Source organism: Lonchura striata, chromosome 1, assembly GCF_050655825.1.
Source record: "Lonchura striata isolate lonStrDom1 chromosome 1, ASM5065582v1, whole genome shotgun sequence".
In the NCBI taxonomy this organism is placed as follows: domain Eukaryota; kingdom Metazoa; phylum Chordata; class Aves; order Passeriformes; family Estrildidae; genus Lonchura; species Lonchura striata.
In genome coordinates, this window is record NC_140703.1 from 76,505,451 (window position 1) to 76,520,999 (window position 15,549).

Consider the following 15,549-nt stretch of genomic DNA (forward strand, 5'->3'; position numbering starts at 1 on the left):
GGGCTATATTCCTCTTTCTCAATTGCTCTGCAGCCCTTCCTCACAACTATGATCATGCTCCCCTCTGGACTGAAAAAGTAGGGAATTTTAATAGCCCAGAAGAATAATTATACCCACTGATTGGTCTAAGGAACAAAGCTGTTATACAGACTTTATTAACTTCAGCAATCATCTATTCATATAGTATTTTGAGTGCTTTATAATAAAAAAGCAGGATAAACATTATGCTAATATAACTTAGATTTGGACCCGGTATGTCTGTATATACGTAAAACACAGCACTAAGGGACTGCTGTAAGTGCAGAAATGTAGAGATTTAAATTAATACCTAAAATTTCATTATTAATCCTGAGTTTTACTTCTATATTGCAAGCAAGTCTTTTATCATTCCAAAGGAGTTTGGTTTTACTCTATCTCATTCTTATCTTTAGATACTTACTTGCATATATGTGTGTTGTGCCTGTAGGCACTCCTGGGGTATATGTATGTACCTATACATGCACAGGGATTTAATGGGCTTCTGTAACAGTTTTCGCCACATCTGTCTTTCCTTAAATTGTTCGTTTCAAGTGTGCATTTATGCTCCTGTGTTCTAGTCTCAGCCTGTTCACTTACCATCAATTATTTGTCCTAGTTACAATAGTGTCTGAGTTACAATTAAGGTGCACTGTTCAGTCTCATACTTGGTGAGTACTAACATTTTTTTTTCATATTTTTGTTAGTACCCAGATAACTACTATTTTGGTTTATGTTTCTGTAACACAGTGATCAGCATAGACATATGCTAATTTAGAGTTTTTTATGCTATATGTAGTTCTTATGCATTTGAAAAAGGAAGTGAGGTACAAATTTAAAGTATCATTCCCTTAGGAGCAGTGGTCATAGAAAATTTGTATTTTAATGGATGCCTGCTTCCTCCTTATTCTGAGAACTTTGGGAAGGTAATAGCTGACAAAATGCAGGAGTTTGAAAGACTGAACTCCAGCAGAGAAGGTAGTATAAAATTGATGGTTTTGAATGAATGTTTAATATTATTTCAAAGGTAGAATTGCCTGCAGCCTTTTAGATTTCCAAGTCTTTCAAATACACATGGAAGTTTTCACTTAGTATTTTTATTCTGTGTTAAGAAAAATGAAAAACCCAAAAAGTTAGCAAGTCTTGTTGAAAGACAGAATTCAAAATAGTCCTGACACAATGGAGTCAAAAGTGTGAAAAAATTGTTGTTCAATAGCAGCAAATACAAAGTGCTCCATTTAGCTGGGGAGGAGCAGTTGAAGACATAATAGTATGGGGGATATCGTGCAATGGATTTGTTCTGTAGGAGAAGTTCTGTGAATAATGGTAGATCAAAAGATGACAAAAGTCAGCAGTTTCATACTGCTGTCAGGCAGGCAACAATTTTAAGATTCTTAAACAGAAAGAAGACATTGTGAATTGAAACGTCTGTTTTGAATTGGTAAACTGAAGAACATTGTTCAGTTTTGGGTAGTGTACTTGAAAGACACAGACCAATTGGAAAGAAGAGAGAAAACGTATGCTCTGAAATCTACATAGAGAAAAAACTACACATAGAAAAGTGCTTATCTGTACTCCTTTATAGTAGATAAAGCCCCACTGGTGTCATACTGCAGTATAGAAAATACCGACCTGATATTAGCAAATATTTTCCAATGACAACATTAAAATGCTTTTGGGTAACAATTTTGGGAATTCTATGTCTTAGAAACAAGCTGGACAAGAAGACAGTTGCCAAGAATTAGTTGTAAAGTTAGACTGGACTACTCAACAGACTTTTCTTGGCCTTAGGTTTAAAATGTGATTTACATAGAAAGGCTAAATGATTTGAATGTTTTAACTAGTTTTAAGATTAATCTGTGGGTGTTATGCTCTAGCAAAAAGGATTTGTTGATTAACCTCTCTCCAAGATTACACAGTTCTTTAACATAATGGGGTGGATACTTCAATCATAAAGACTCTTGCAGAATGGGTTTAAATTTATAATATTATATATCAGTATTAAAAGAACACGAATTCGTTCATAACTTGATACAATTTTTTCATTATTAGTTCTACAGTGGAACTATAGTGTATAGAACTAACAGATCTGCACACTGTCACTTCAACAGATACTTTACTATTATGAACTACATATTATACATGGGAAATTCAAAGAATTGTGCAGTTTTTACAGTACAGATAGTCTTTATTTTAAACCTTTTTTAGTTTTCAAATTGTGTCTTTGTGTACCTGACATACTTCTTAGAAGTGGAATCAGGTACTGCATTTCAAAGGAGAGTTTTACTGCATTACTGCATTTACCTTTTGAGAGGTAAACCCAGTTTGGTTTCCCAACAGACATAAACCTGACGTTATCTGGTCTTGCATGGAATTTTTAAAGATAGGTATATTTACATCTAGAGTGAATAAATCAGACTGCATTTTAAGTGACTTTTTAAATTATAAAACCATTGTGTCAAAACAGCAGAAAGGAAAAGTAAGGGAGGATATAAATGCTTCAAATTAGAATTAATGAAACATTGAAATGCATTATTAGAAAATGTAGAAAACCAAGGACTGGCTTTCCTGTAAAAAAGTTCTACCTGTACTTGAAGTAGGTGGAAGTATAGTAAAGAGATAATTAAGTCAGGTAATATGCAAAAAAGGACTGTATTGTACACATAAACCTGGGAGGAGAATTTTGCTCCTGTGGAGACAAAAACTGAAGGTTGTCATTGTGGACCTCAGGACGTGCCAAATGTCACTGGAAACCTATGCTTAGATAGCTGAGCTGAGCCCAGTGTCACCATTAGCTGCAATGACAGCTCGGACACTTAGCTAAATTTCATGCACGTAGATACCTACACTGAGGTGTGTCTGAAGCTGTGCCCCAGTGAGTCTGTTCTACACATCGAAGTAAGAGCCCTCAGAAGTTCCCCTACTCTCTGAAATCTTACAGCCCCCCTATCTGCCAGTGCAAGCCTGTGATTAAAGTTTGGGAGCAAAAGCAGGTTATTGAGCACTAAGCTCACACTTGAATTTCCATCCTATCAGTTGCTTGGAGGTGATTGCTTTTATTGTGGCTCACTGCTTCCCTTCTGCTGGAGAGGTAGAAATGTGCAAGAAGAGATATATTGTAAATCTATTGTTCACTCTTATCACGGGCAATTTGCTTACGTGCAAAATAAGAAGTGAATATCTACTTTCTGTTTTTCTTGAATTAAGCAGAAAGGTATGTGTGTCATGTAACAAAGTAGGAGACAGTGATTTTAACAGTGGTAATGAAACAACTTATATAAAACACGTCATGAGCAAGTGTAAGTAGCTGTACTTTGATTCTTAAAAGATCTGTTGATACAAGTAATATCCATTTTTAATAAAGCTACAAATTTCATCTTATATTAAAGGCTTGAACATAGGTCTGTGCAGACTAGAGGAGTGCCATGATAGAAATTTGCTGATCCTTGAGTTCTGGAAGAGAACATTTTGTTTTCACTATTTCAGTGCATTTGAAACGCATATGCATTGCAGGTCAGAATGTAGCATGCAGCATGCTACAGATGTGCAATAGATCAGCTGCCTAGCCATTCAGTACCTGTACAGTAGCCATTTATATAGGGGTTTTCAGTAATGCCTAAAAATACAGCAGAATTTACTGAGGAGAGTTGGCTCTTTTCTGGGCTGTTTATTTCGCAGTGTGTAACTCTTCCCTGTTCCAGTTGTCTTGGTCTGTATACCTAATTAATATCCACTGTGACAGAAGCAAAATGAAAAATTAACCTTGTAGTTTGGTAGTTAGGGTACTTGTGTGCCACAAAGCAAGGGTACTGCTCCAGTGAGTATTTTTAATTATTTGTATAATTTATAAATACAGTCTGCACTCACAGGCCTGAAACAGTTTAGAACAAGTTTTTTCAAGATACGTAGGAGCTCTGGGCTGGATATACTTCCAGTGTCCAAATCTCATCTATTTTATTGCATTTTTCAGTGACTCCTCTAAGGTCACCAGACTTTTAAAAAAGGGAATTATTTGCTGATTGGGAGAATATTAACTAACTTCTCTTAAGAATGAGGAGATACATGTCTAAATTCCAGTGGACATTTCCCTCCACTGCTTCCACTGTGATAGCCATGGTCTGGCTGCTTGTGGAAATAAACTTGTGCAAAGTATAGAAAATATGTTCTGCAGGGCCAGGTTTGCTGAGAAAAGTTCTTTCAAATTGAGTTGATGTGTTATTTTTAAACTGCAGCCTACCAATCCTTGTTCCATACTTGTGTAAAACACATTATGGATATATAAATATATTTATTTATTGTTAGGCATCTGAAAATAATTAAATATTTGAAGTATTCCTTGTTATTTATGTTGTGCCTATGAGGTCTTCTGAGTTTTGTAAAATGGGATAATGTAGTTATAATTTACAATGTTTATAGATGTACAGAGAAGGACTAGAAAGTAAAAGTTATAAAATGGTTTTCCTTTGTGTTTCCATTATGTCATAACAGTTTCAAACTAAAATAGTTTACAAGCTAATTTTCTTTGTTTTCCCTAACACAATTTTAATGTCATGTTATTTTAAACAGATTGCTGCTAACGTAAAATGCCTGATTTTCACCAGGAGTAGTTTTTTTCACTCCAGATCTGTTACTTAAAAGTTGTAAGCCAGAATCCTATAAGCAAAGTAAGACCTAGTTCAACCATGTTAAAATTCTATGTACATTTTAATTTGATTTCAGCTGTTTGACCATGTTATACTGAAGCTATTACCTGGCTCAGTGGTCCCACAGACAATTTCCTTTTCTCATTCCGATTTTATTGTAAATGATTGTCAGCATAGTACAGGAAACTGCAAATTCAATTTTGATCAGTCCCATGAGAGACTTGATTCTTCATTACTTACTATTGTTGTTTTGAAGATAAATTGAAATAGCTATCTAATTTAAGGGTTTCCTTCAGAGTAGAGGATTAGAATCTGTAATTTGTTTTATGCAAGGTCTTTTTCTTTATTGTGTTATTAGGTAGAAGCTAATATTTAAGGAACCTTTTGTAGTGATTGCTCCCATGGGAAAGATGTAGCTATTCATTTAATAATTCTGTTTTATATTTAATGGTTTATTAAGCTGGCTTTTTTTAATAAATTTTTTTTTTTTTACACCTGGGGATTATAAACCTGCTGTTCTCTTTTAAAGACAATGTTTTTTGAGTACTTATTATAATTTAGGATTTAAAGATAGCTCTTCCTCCACTCACTGCACTTAGTCCTTACTGTGAGGCAGATTAATGACCTCTTTGGTTTAAAGAACTTTGATTTTACTTCCTCTTTCAGTGCTGTTACTGTGGTACAAACTAGCCCAGAGCATGAAAGATGAAATAGTGAGAAGTTAGAAGGGCACCATGAAGAGAAAAAAAGGTTAACTGCCTAAGAACAAAATGGTTTAATGGCATAATTCAGTGTGACCCTCCCAGAGGCAAGGTGTGAACAGTAGGTCATTGGGATGAGATTAAGGGCTTGATTCAGCTGCAGAACAGGCATCTCTCTAGTGCTGTTTTAGCTGTCTTAGGGTGTCATTTCTGTCCTCCAGGCCAAACACTGCAGCAAGGTGCTGATCCCACAGAGGATATCCTGCAAAACCTTGAGAAAAGTAAAAGTCTGTATTCGGGGCAAAAGATACAAGTTCACTCTTTCAGAATGTTGAAGTTAACAATGAAGTGTCTACATGTCAGGTCAGGGCATTTAGTCCCATCATGTTCAAAGGAAATGAGATCAAATATGTCTTTTTTAAATGGAGTCAAGTAACTCCAATGATTACTCCTTTTTGCTTACATGCTTACATCTTATGTACATACTGCATATAAGAGATATGTATATTCTGAAAGTAAGGGTCTAAGTTATATTGAAACCCTAGACAATGTCACTGCTACAGAAAGAGTCACAAGAGCCTAGGGAAAGATTTTAAAAATTGCAATGAAATTGCTGCTTTTCAGGAACACCCCACTTTTTGAGTTAAAATACCGAATAGACAAGGTAATAGGGTGAAAAAAAATCATGATCATAGGTCTGGTTTTTCTTCTAGCTACAGGTTTGCTTCACTAGCTGAAATACTTCTTTGGTACTCAGCTTCCCTCCCTGCAGTTACTATGGTTCCTAATGCAACTGGAACAGAAGCATACTGTCAAAATGATTTTGTAAGATGCACAAAAGTGCAAGCCTTTTGCGTATTTTCTTAAAACTCAACCCCTCTTATAAAACCAATCAAAAGCACTTATACTAGTGACAAAAATAATTAAATCATCCATGTCAAAGATCTTCTCAGAAAATATCTGAGCATTAGCTTATGTCTGTGTACTCATCACAGGAGTGGATTAAAGAAACCAAATACAAAATCTGAGATGGATAAATCCTAAAAAGCCAATCTTTAGAGAAATAATAAAAGAAGTATAAAATTAGGACATTAAGCAGAAAGAAGAGAAAATGGGTCAATAGGTGTGTCTTTTTAATTTATTTCTTTAGCACTTTACAGTCTTAGTTCCTTCACCTGTCCAGTACATAACTAAATCCAACAGTGCTTTCTTGAGAAGATCACAACGTAAAATGATGGTAAGTATCAGAAAGTAAGGTGAAAATCAAAGGCAATATTAAGAATAAATCAACTACTTTTTGCAGGGAATCCAGAAAGTTTCTTTTCTTCTTCTCAATCGAGGACACCACTCTCCTCATGTAACCTAAAGAAAAAAAAAATGTTTGGGTTTTTTTTAGGAAATTATGATTCCTCTTCTCTGCATTATCCAGCTTTAAATTTCTGTGAAACACAGTACAGCTAGAAGCTGCAGCTGCAGTAGGAGCAGTGCCCTAACTTGGCTCATTTGCATGAAAGTAACTTCTGTGCCACAGAAGTCCAGCCTTGGCATCTTCTCACTGTTTATGCTGAGAATTCAGAACAAGTGATAGTTTTTAAATTGTCACACCTGAAAATGTAAAACCTCATACAGTGTGAGAACAGCATTGCAGCATTTTCCTGAAAACTTAAAAAGGAAAATTCTGAAGATCAAGAAAGCTCTATTTAATCTTCTAGGAAAATGAAGTAAGAAAGATATTCTGAAGATAGCATGTATAATTCAAAGTTTAAGTTGTTTCTCCAGAAAACCTTCTAACTTACTTCTGTTCCCATAATAATATAGGAGAAGGTGGCAGAAACCCAAAATAACCTGATAACAATCATTGTTTCAATGTACTTTTTTTCTAACTAGACACCATTTGTTTAATAATTTAGATTCTTCTGATGGTGGTACTTACAGTTACTTGCATCCTTTCCCAGAAAGTCTTAGAAGTCAAAAGAAGCAGCATTTTCTTAGGTGTCTCTGAAACCCTTTAAGAAAATAAAGAGCTCTCTTTTCAGACCGTGTGAGTACTTCAGTCAAAACTAACTTGATCAAACATAACAGATGATGGAGATTTTAACTGTGCTGTCAAAAGACAGCTTTGTTGATAATGTGAAAGTTAAGCAATTAGTTTGCTTTCCAGACTTCTCAGCTGTTATTCACAAGGAAAGTATTGTGAGAAATTCTACTCTTGCCTTTGACCCTTTCCTTCACACTTAGAAATACATGAAAGTGAAAACCAGTGTTCTGTTCTTTATAAAATTTTCACTTAAAGCTCTCTTAAGAATAACCATGAAGGATTGCATGTAATAGTTTATATATATAGTTACTCTAATACTTCTCTTTCCAGGGGAATAAAGAAAAGCATTGTGGTTACATTTGCTTCAAAAGTTTAAATTCTTTGTGTTTAATGACTGCAGTATCAGTTTGAAGGAAAGTAGTTTAAAAAAACATTTTATAACTAAATGTTTTCTATACTGTAGCTCAGAACCTACAAGCACAGTAATTCATCAATTTTTGATTTATGTTATATTTTCTGGTAGAGTAAAATCAAGATGTTTTGCAACATACACTAATGTGTTCAGGTTATATTTTTTTTTTTTGACAGATTCTTAAAGAAAGGATAGGTGTTTTTCCTACTCTCCCATTCACACACTGACTGTGTGAAGACCTTGAAGTTCAGGATTTATATTTTTCATCTGAGAGGTGGCGAGTGAAAAGTACAACTCGGGGAGATCAGTTTCATAGCATGCTGATTTGGCTTTGAGTTAAGACAGCTGGGTGGTGAAGTCACTGAGATAATTAATTCATCTGTTGAGGATCTGCTGAAAGACTTTGCCAAGACACAGCACCTGAATTTGCCATTGAAAGGTACCTATTTCTTACTGTTGTTTGCTCATACTTAGTTTTAGAAAGTCTGCTGAAAGTTTGAACCTAAATTGGGCAGTTTAGCCCTCAGTGTAGGCTGTCGAGAGGAGGGACAGTGACATGCACCAGTCATGACTCATGGAGGTATCTTTATTAGCAAGAGAAAAAGCCTAGAGCTATGAGACTCCTTCTGTCTGTACTTAAGTGAAGTGCATTTGAGCAGCTAGGTTAAATACACAAATATACCAAAATCTGGTTTTGTTCCACGTAATTTGAACAACTAAGTTAGGAACCTAGTTTTCCTGAGTTCTTTTGTAGTCAACAGTGGGAGAAAGGTACTTGCAGAGGAAAATTAGCCTGCTTCTTGATCTCCCACCTCAGTGCCTCAGTTGCTCCTTGAAGTTAGACAATGTCAAATGAGGTATCAAGTCACATCGATTTCGTAGGAATTGGGTTGCCATTATGAATTTGAGTATTAAAAAGCACATTCATTATCTTTAAGCATTTTGTGCTTCTTGTGCAAATAGAAGTTCAGTGGATTCAGTTAAGAATCTGCTTCTCTCTATTGGATTTATGGGGTGCCATGTAATCCTGATTTCCTTATTTAATGTTGGTTCCTGAACTAAAGTCGGTATGAGTTTTTAATGCGTGGCTTTTATTTTCATATTCTATGCTTGAACACCTCCTAATCTTTTAAGTATCTGTGGTACTAGAAGGATAAAATTTATTCCAAGGCTTGTGAACCAGTTGTATATTGGACATCACTTAATTCTCATTGATTTGTATCAGAAACATTTATGCCAAGCAATAGTATTCTCTTCAAACAGAATGGGATACCTGTGTCTGGCAGTTTCTCAGTTAAGTGCCAGTTTTCATCATGGGCATTTCTAAAGCTCTTTCTTATTTTTCTCTGTATTTAATTTTAGCCTCTGTATGAACTTCTAAGTTATTCATGTTCCTTCCTTGCTGCCTGTTTGGCAGTATGTGCTATCCTCTGCACTTTGTAGTAGCCCAAACACTTTTGTGGCTTCTTAGTGAAGTACAGTGGGAAACTAAAACTGGGTAATTTTTCCTGCTGTACTGTGTTTAAGTTGGATACTTTCCCTGATCTGCTTCATGGAGCAGCTGCACAAACAGTTGTGTGTCTGTCTGGTACTGCAGCCAGAGACTTGTGAAACCATAGCCTAAGTCATGGTCCTTTTGAGCTACCTCCAGTGCTTATAATTAAAAGGCAGCTATGATTACATGTTTGCCATAAATTCTGTTTTTGTAGTCTTTCTTTCTTACTAGAGTAGGTACTCTCATTCATCCTGATGTAGTTATTAACCCCATCTGTTTTACTGTAAATCAAATGGGCTCTAAGTTCAGGGAAGGGAAGCAGTAGAGCAGTCTTGTAACTTCCAGTGCTTTGTGTAACTAATGCTAAAACGTGTTATTTAATTAAAAGGTTTATGTAGTTTGTCTGTAGTATAGTATAATTCCTGTTGATTATTTATAATTAGGTAAATGTATCAGAACTGTTCTACTTCATACAGATTTTTTTTTAATTTTTTTGCATGAGTTCTATACAGTGCAGACGAAAAATATAGTAGTATTTAATTAATACACAAACTTCTTTCAAGACAATTGACAAACAATTCTAGTACAAAATGGGACAACGACACAAATTAGATCTACAAGTTAGTGTAGAATTTCTGAATTGATCTCTGAAATTCAGCAGAACTCAATCTGGGAATAGATGTTAAGGTGCATTGAAGTTACAGTGATGGAAGATATAAATAATATTTAATTTAAAATATTCTATCCTTTAAGTTGTATCCATCTGAAGAAAATACAGTTTTGAGGTTTAGCATCTGTCTCAGCTTAAATAGAGATGTCATTTCTTGAAAATATTAATATTTAAGGTGATAATTAATAATGCAGAAAAAAGTTATTAATCAAAAGAAGAAGGAATACATTTCCTTACTCTTGTGTATGACCAGCAAAATCTCAATTAATCCATAAGTAATATTTATTTAGAAATTAGCTCAAATACCATTGATTCTTTTTTTTTCCCTTTTTTTTTTTTAAGTCTTTCCCATCCAACTTGCTTCACGTATACTCCAGTCATTTTCTGGAGATTTTTGGACAAAATAAGCTTGGAACTGATCTATGTTAAGTATAAACATTTTTTGCATTATGATCTGAAATAGTTACTACATTTTCATTTTATGATTAAATAAGCATAGGGGTAGACTTCCATGAGAGAGGGGGAACTCACACTTGCTAACATATGGTCACAGAGGTGGGACATCACACCACGGCCATGCCTTCAGCACCTACTTATGCTCACTCAGGGTGACAAGTCTAAGATCTTGGGCTCATATTCATGTTTCCTAGCTTTAATTTGAGGTGCATCTGTATAAATAGCCATTGCCTGGGAGGAAGATTGAAACTATTATTCATTCATGTTGCCTGAGCTTTAGTGTTTTCTCAGATAGTGTTTGACTTGTTCCATGTTGTGCTTGCTAAAATGTTCATTACAGAGACAAACCCCTAAATGCCATTTGTGGAGTGCCCCTGTTCCTAAAAGACAGGAATTTGATCTTACCCATTTTGTGTTGCTAATATCTCCTCCCTTGACCCGAACCCTAACTCCACCCCTGCGATACCGTATACAAACCCCATGACTCTGCCTTTGCCTGGTCTTTCCTCTCCATCCCGCCCCTCCTCCCTGGGGGTAATAAATGGATTCTTGAGCTTTCTGAAATGAAGATCCATCTCATTTATTCCCATGCCTGGTGGCAGCAGCTGCACCCTCCCTGGACATGAGGAACCCAGTTGTAGCGCAGTGTAACAGCTGTTTGGATGAAATTGTGATACATTTGCCTGTATTTATCCTGCGGGGACCTCAGACATTATTGTCAGGACGCATTATATTCTGTTACATGCTATGGAAGGTGCTGCAACTGACACACCCTCATACACTCTTGAAAAAGGAAATGAAAATTAGGTGCTGATGGCATAAGGTTCACCAGCAACTTGGTGGGTCGAATCTGTGCTTCAAAGGTGGTACAGGCCACTCAAAGCTGACCTGATCTCCAGGTACAGGGTCTGAAGTGGCTTTGGTTTTCATTAAGGCACTTAACCCCAGTTTAATACGAGGTCATCTCTGAGTTTTTTATATCTGAACATGCTGAGCTTTATGAAGAACTTCAAGAGTACATGGAAAGTGGAAGATTGAGTGATGCTAGTACATTTTTCATCTGTATCTATTAGATAGACATGAAAAAGCTCTATTAGAGCTTTCTGGTTCTCTGTATAGGTCTGTAATTGAGCTATCAGCTGGGGAGGAAAAGGTATCTTGCCATTAATATAATTTTCTTAGAATTGCTTATACACTATGGCAATGAGTATGATTGATAGAGTGCATGACACATTTGTTTCTTCTTACTGTATTTTGTGGTTGATGTATTTTAAAATATTCCCTTAAATATTTTTTGTTAGGTCAGAGCAATCTGGTCTCTTGCAGTTACTTCATGCTTTACTTTTCCAGTTATTCACCATCACACCTAAACGGATGCATTCTGTTGTTTACATCTGTTGAAGTTTTTTTTCCCCTAGTCAGTTAGCTGACTTTTAAAAAGTTAAAAATTAAAAAAGTTGAATCCAGAATACTAACCTTTTTGTATGTGTAGTGTGCAGAAATTGATTTTGAAACTGTCCTTTAAATCACAAACTATTCCTATAATAGTTTAAAATACACAGAATCTCTTGTTGTTTTAAAATTGTGTGCATTAAAATACATATCTAGCAAATGAATGAACATAAGAAAAAAACAACATTAAAAATATTACTTGATGGATTAAATGTAATAAGCTCAAGGAAGCAAATTTCCATTTTCTGATGTAACACCTGCAGGTGTTAATTCAGTTGTAATTTTAATGTACAGGTTCTGGACTGTGAATTGGAAAGGACAGATGTGCTAAATGAAGTCAAGCCTGCAAGGCTGAGGTATTCCTCTCGTGCCCACTACTGTTTCTAAGACACATGATGATATTTCCTGTGTCAGCTTGGTGTCTTGCCCTGTTGCAGTATTAACTCATAACTCTGTGATGTGTGGCTGGTTTGTACTTTCTGATTACCAGGGGTAAATTTAGGAGAATCACTATCACTTCACCAGCTGCACTTGAAGAAAAGTATATTATTCTTCCACAGATCTGTTAATGTAATTCCTTACTTGTAGTTTTTGACAGTTGAAGCCCTTTCCATACTTCAGTAAAATATCTCACTAATATGTATCAGTTGATCATCTAGTCAAAATTGTTTTTACATCTCCATTGAGTTTCATAAGTAAAATTTTGCTAAAACTATTTTCCAGAGAGGTATCCAGTTTTGTTTTGAAGCTGTAAGGAGGAAGATACGGTGCCATTGTTTTCTCTGATAATTTGATTCAGTAGTTAATCACACTGCAAATGAACATCTTTTCTGCTAAACAGCTCTTTAATATCGGCATTTTGTCCATATGAATGCAATTACATCATTCTCAATAATTGTTTCACTATGCTAATCAACCCACTAAGTACTTACTGTAAAACATCTTACCTAATTGTGAGATAGTTTTACTGATGGAAATTATGTATCAGTTATGTATGCAAATCACCACAGCACTGTATACAGAGGTTAAAATTTCTGTGTACTACTTCTGCATTCTTAATAGTACCTATTTGTATTGTGATTTTTCCTAAACTTGCCCATGATATTTGTTACCATATCTTACACTGCAGCTTTTCCTTATGCGATAAGCCAAGTCTGATTAGAGGTGACTGGCATTTTTTCCTCCACAGTGTCATCTAATGGTGTTACTGTCCTAAAGACTTAAAGCTTTCATCTGCTGCTCAGTGGCGCTTTTGGAGAACTTGTAAGGAGCAGTACCTGTGGTGTACAGATAATGTTTGTTTACTCTGCTCCTGAAAATATGCATAGTGCTGACGCTAATAAAAAGTTAAAGATAGGAAGTTGAAAACTCAACCCATCTAAGTTAAAGCAGGTAAAGTTATCAGAAGTCCAATAAACTGCTTTTTTTTTCTATAATTAAGAAGCATTAAGCCCCCTGAAAATACAGAGAATCTAGGGGTTTAGGAAAGATTTGGTTGTAAGCCTTGTACAGTCAGGATGAATACAAGATACAGTGATAGGATGAGAATCCTTTCACAGCTAATCGGGGCAGAATTTCCCATCATCCCTTCCTGACATGAGAAATGAAGTGCACTTGAAATCCAGCCATCTTCTTTCATTGCCAAGAGAATGAGGAGAATTTCCTGGGATTTTTCCCATCATTTCCAACATCTTGGAAAAAAAAATTACCAGAAAAATGGTACCTTTTATTTCTTAGTGTATGTGAGAAACAAGGAAGGCCTCCATATCCCACATCAGGTGAGGAGAAGAACATGGATATTCTTCAGGACTTCTTAGACTGAAAATATGTAACAACAAATTCTGGCGTCTCTGATGTATAAAAGAAATTTTTATGTCCATATTCCTGAAATGTTCAGCGAATGTGTTAGCTGAAAGGTAAAGCAACACTGTTGCGTGTTTACTTTTCATGTGAGGGGTATACAGATGAGGGAGAAATCAATCTGGAAGCCAAGAATTTCAAAATATGGACAAAGTGCAGGGAAAGGCTGCCGTACTGAGAGGCTGTACAGGCAGTTGAACAACTTTTAGATAGAAACCCAGTCATATGGTATGTATGTGGGCTCAAGTCTCTAGGCAAAGCAAGCTTAGATTACTGCAGGTTTAGATTGCTTAGAGTTCTGTGTAGACATGTCCTTCCATTCAGATTAATTCCTCCCAATTCTAGTCATGTCATTTGTGAGGTTAAACACAGTGGCCTTACTTGTGTTCAGTCCAGGGAGAGAAGTAGAATGGACCCTTAGGGCTATGGGAACATGAGTGTTCCCTTTTCTGACATTGGAATAATCAAACAGGTTGTTAGAGACTTCTCAAAATGACATGAGAAATAGGTGTTTGTGAGGAATGACAGTGTGTGAAAGAAATTGCAAATAAGAAATGGCTGGATTTCTTAGGTAGTTAATAGGAGTTATGGGAGAAATGGCTGAATGTCACAGGTAGTGGGAATGGAGCATTGAAGATCATTGTGGAGCAGAGTCTTGCCAGGCTGGCAGGACATAACAGTTACAACTACTTGATAATGGTATCACATGCTCTGAATTTGAGTATGAATGTGGCAAAACAGGCAACCAAATGGGAAAAGATAGAGATGGGTTGTGTGAGAGGAGATTGGGTGCAGACAAGGAGACTCAAGAGTGGCAAACAGGTGAGCACAGGAATGACAGAAGGGATATGATGCTCTTCAGGCTGTGTGGTGGATGGTGGCCAAGAGTACCTGTCAGGTCACAGAAGACAGGGTAGGACAGTAGACTAAACCCCTTGGCCTGTCCATACTGGAAGTCCAATTTTTATGTCATGGAGGATTAAATCAGGGAACTATCCTCTCATCCTCTTTATTTTTTAATAATGATCAAACAATCATTTCTCACAGATCTTTCTTAATATTTGCAGTGTATTTATTGATAATTTACTTCTGCAAATTTAGTACACTGAATTCTGATATATTCAATGACTGAGTGATGTCTCTGTGAACAATTATGTATCTATTGGTCTTGCATGGTAATGCCAAAACCACTCCTTTTTAGATCCTTATTGCAAGTTTTTTTCTAAAGAATTTACTCTATCTGCATCTAATATATTAATCTAATTCCCATTCATTTCCACTTCGTTTTATTGAAAGTGTATAGCCTTTGCCCTCAACTATTGCTCATCTTCCCTTTAACAGTGTGAATAAAAGGCACTTTTTCATTCACCATAGTAAATTAAGAAGCCTTTCTTTTATAGGGGCATATTAATGTCTTCTATTTATTAATTTACAAAGCTTTTCTAATTCCTTAGGGAAAATATAATCTTTCTTTTCATTGCAGTCTTGCTAGATCCCTTTATCTTCTGACAGCTTAAATCTCTAAGGAGAATGTTGTATAAACAGAGTCATATTTGCCTTTTAAACATTCTCATGGTCATTTCCTTCTGGAGTTTTTGATATTCTGTATTTGTTTGTCATATGCAAGATGATTTAGAAACAATTTGGATCATAAGCTAATTAGTATCTCTGGCAACACAGTTGTTTGGGATTTTTTTACGCCTGTATGTGGGTTTTTAAAATTTATTGTAAATTTTTAGATTATTTATAGTAACCTAAATGTTTGTATCCCAGGAGTCATATTAACACATGCAAAAAAGTTTTGTAA

General features: G+C 35.7%; 1 protein-coding gene and 1 long non-coding RNA gene across 2 annotated transcripts in view; one reads left to right on the forward strand and one right to left on the reverse strand.

The window, feature by feature from the left end:
* Positions 1-15,549, forward strand: part of GPC5 (glypican 5) — a 231,515-nt gene that overhangs the window by 12,512 nt on the left and 203,454 nt on the right. The gene's annotated exons all lie outside the window — the stretch shown is intronic.
* Positions 6,484-10,116, reverse strand: LOC116183400 (uncharacterized). The gene is made up of 3 exons (XR_014949330.1): positions 7,949-10,116; positions 7,293-7,365; positions 6,484-6,721 (listed from the first exon to the last, which is right to left on the reverse strand). It is a non-coding gene; the product is annotated as an uncharacterized LOC116183400 (long non-coding RNA).